Source organism: Rhipicephalus microplus, unplaced genomic scaffold (genome assembly GCF_043290135.1).
Source record: "Rhipicephalus microplus isolate Deutch F79 unplaced genomic scaffold, USDA_Rmic scaffold_97, whole genome shotgun sequence".
In the NCBI taxonomy this organism is placed as follows: Eukaryota; Metazoa; Arthropoda; class Arachnida; order Ixodida; family Ixodidae; genus Rhipicephalus; species Rhipicephalus microplus.
Window position 1 is genome coordinate 427,175 of NW_027464669.1, and position 3,777 is coordinate 430,951.

Consider the following 3,777-nt stretch of genomic DNA (forward strand, 5'->3'; position numbering starts at 1 on the left):
AATGTTATTCGTTTCCGCGTGTGCAAGATAATCCTGCAGTCGGCTATTTAAGACCCTATAGGATTGTAATTTGGGCTTAGAGGGAAAAATCTCATCGAATTCAATCTTAAGAATTTGATTTCTATCCTGCGCAGCAATCACATCTCGAATTTTTACATTTAACCTATCTAGTTGTTTCTGGACAAAAACAATTTGAGGTGTTCGAAAGCGTGGCCAATGGGCAAGAAAAAAGCTGTCTGGGTCATTTATAAAATCATACTCAGATCGTCTTGGCGCATAGCTATAAAATTTCAGAAACGTCTGAACCGTTAGGATACGAAAACGGCAAGGCAATGTAGGTAATCGTGCTTCCTGATACAAAACATTGTTTCTTACAAACCTCGGAAGTCCTAGACACAATCTCAAGGCTTCTCGTTCCAGCATAACCAGAGGCTTTATTTTATAGGCAGGGCCACCTGAGATCAATACGCACCCGAATTCTGGGATTGGTCGCATATACATTTAATAGATCATCACCATTGTGCTTCTGCGTAGACCATATCGGCGGCTGCTCAGTCTACAAAGAATTCCCAAGGCGCGTTGTGCTTTAGATGCCATGCTTTCTATGTGAGGAGTCCAGTTTAGGTTGGCATTATAAGTTACTTATAAGTACCACAGCATTTTTGTTTCTTTTGTTTTGTTTCACTGGGAGGTTGGCTCATACCCACTCAGGGGGATTGGCCAAGAAAGTGTAGTGCAGTTTATCTGTAATCATTTTAACTATGTGTAATGAATTGGTATTATAATAAGACTAATGTAAAAATAAAAACAACATAAAAAGAGGAAACGAAAAAAAAATCAAGTTGAGCAATTTTGAGATTTGAGGTGTTATGTTTACCACTTAGCTGCGTTTACTTCACTCTGACCTTGGGAGTAATAAATAATTTTTTTTTGTTTTTGATTGAAGATCACAAAGGTATACGCTTGGTTGCCTGAATATAATCGCAAACGGCATTGAAAGCATCCCTGTGGCAATGTCCCAAAGCTGAGGCGCCAAAGCTTAGCGCCGTTTCCGCCGTCAATGTAAGGCCTATTTTCCGAAATGGCATAACTAGTAACCTTTTTCTAAGTATTTCGTAGCGGCGACAATACAAAAAATAATGATCTAGTGATTCCATTTCTCCGCAGAATGCGCAGAGGGGTGATGTTGTCTGACCAGCTCTGTGTAGATATAGGTTTAGGGGGGGGACACGACATCGAAATTTAGTGATTAAGACTTCGATCTTTCTGGACTGACTCCAGTGGGGTTGCCATGGAAACATGAGGTGGTTATAGTCTGTCCATGTAATTACTTTTTCTATCGTATCAGTATAGATTGCCGATTTTCGATATCTTATAGCCGTGATATATTCTACATCTGGCAGTATGGACAAAACTGGCCCATCAAGTGCGGCTCGAGCTAAGGAATCGGCCAATTCATTTAATCTTAATCCACAGTGACCCGGAACCCATACTAATCTCAGGAGTCTCAACTGCGGCGGTACTAATGTTTTGAATGTGCTTAGAATTCGAGAGTTCTCTGAAGCTGTCAGAGCTGCACAAACTGAAAGAGAATCCGTCATTATTACTGCATTGTTTTGATTTGATGGAAGTTTTCGAAGAGCTAAAATAATCGCCAAGAGCTCCGCTTCAAAAACTGGAGTAAAATCAGGCAGTCTCACTGAAAAGGACCAGTCAAGCAAATCAGAGGCAATGCCTACACCTGCCTTTTGATTATTTACGGAAGCATCTGTGGCTATTATATTTTTAGTTTTTGCATGCTCTAAGAAATCTAATAATATGCTATTTAAAAATTTGAGGGATTGTAATTTGGCGTTTTGCGGGAATATATCATCATACTCAATAATAACATGACAATTCGAGTCATTAGTCTCAATTACATTTCTAATGTTCACATTTATACTTTGTAGATTTTTTTGTACAAACATTATCTGAGGTGTGTGAAACCGTGGCCAATGAGCAAGGAAGAAGGCGTCTGGGTTTGCGATAAAAGCATATTGAGATCTTCTTGCCGGTAAGCTGTAAAATTTTAAAAATGCTTGTACGGTCAAAATTCGAAATCGACAAAGCAGTGTAGGCAGGCGCGCTTCCTGGTACAGTACGTTGATAGCCACAAATCTAGGGAGTCCCAGTACCAGAGCAACGAAGATGTTCTCTTCTTCTTCGCAGCCCAAAAACGAGTATGAGCCACAGTGACTCGTTCATAAATGGTGGCAATATTGTGTAAAACACGGGAAAACAAGCCCTTAGGTATACACTTCTTTCCTTATTCATTAACGAGGGTCTCGTACTGGCAGACTTTGTGAATTTAGGTTGTATACGAGGGACTATTGGTCAACTGCCCATTCGAAATGGGTTCACGTGCTACGCGACGCCAAACAGGCTCAAGAGAGTGTGCCACGCTCGCCGCCATGGCTACTGGTGGCGCTGACTGACACTCCCACGTTTAATTCACATATAAACCCTATAATGTGGCTGGGGGGATAGCTGTCGTGGTAGCTCAGTGGTAGAGCATAGAACGCGCAATTCGAAGGTCGCAGGTTCGGATCCTGCCCACGGCAATTTTTCTTTTCACCCACTTTTCTTCATATTTACATTACAATTTGGTCTGATATCTTTCCCTATACTTTCCGTCCCATTATTGTTTGTTAGCTCTCATTATATTGTATATATATATATATATATATATATATATATATATATATATATATATATATATATATATATTGCTCTACTGTAGCCAGAACATCAGCTACTTACGCAGTACGTAGACCTCGTTTGGCCCGCAGTACGACGTGCGATTTCCATGTGTTCTATGTGCTGATGTTTATAACACATAACACGTAGGCTAAATCTCTCATAAACAAAAAGCACGTGCGCTAACGGCGTCGTGTTGTTTTGATCAAATACAGAACCACAGACAACCCCCCGCTCCCTCCTGCTCTTTTTTTAGGTCTGTGGAAAGAAAGAAGTGCTTTGCACAAATATGGCAAGCTGGTTCCTTGTAAGGTAGAGAGTTTTATTTCACACTCGCTGTCTTTTATGATATTTTTCGTTTAGTGAGGCGGCCAAGGCCAGCTGGCTGTTTTTCGAGAAATCAGTGGACGTACATGTTACAAACCTAAAAATGTGTCAGAAATCGCGGAAATCCCCAGAACATCAGGAGGATCACTTTACAGCTGGTATCAGGACAGGTATTAAAAATTGTAAGGTAATATGTATGAATGAATCTTAAGCTTCGAGTGAGTGACTGTTTGTAGTACAGAAGACTGTTGCATGTGATGTCAGCAGCTGTGCATTTTTTTATTTGGCATGTGAGTTCTCGAACTTTCCTTCTTACAGTGTTTCTCAATCTGCCTCAGTCATACCTTTTTAGTTTTCTTTCTGCATACTCAGATCCTGTTTGCTCTTCTGCACTGTGATCCGCAAATAACTAGTTCCTTTGTCCTAATTATCACATACTCTGCAAGCCATTTTGTGGTGTATGTGTCTTCAGGACGTCCTATCAACATTGACAGAGTCAAACTGAATTGAAAGAAAGCGTAATGAAACGGCTCCGTTGCCCAATGTAGCTGGTGCATATCTCTATTCTCGTACTTTATATCTTTGGGACTTATACTGCTCTACACACATGAAGTCATCATTGGTTTTCATACTCATGTGGTATATCAACATGTTCACTCAAGGCTTTTCAAAATGAAACGACACTTTTCAATTTTAGTTTGACATGTAGATCAA

At 40.3% G+C, this 3,777-nt stretch overlaps 1 non-coding gene across 1 annotated transcript; it reads left to right on the top strand.

Moving 5' to 3' along the window:
* Positions 1–2,528: 2,528 nt before the first annotated feature.
* On the top strand, positions 2,529–2,600 carry TRNAA-CGC (transfer RNA alanine (anticodon CGC)). Its single transcript has one exon. It is a non-coding gene; the product is annotated as a tRNA-Ala (tRNA).
* Positions 2,601–3,777: the final 1,177 nt, after the last annotated feature.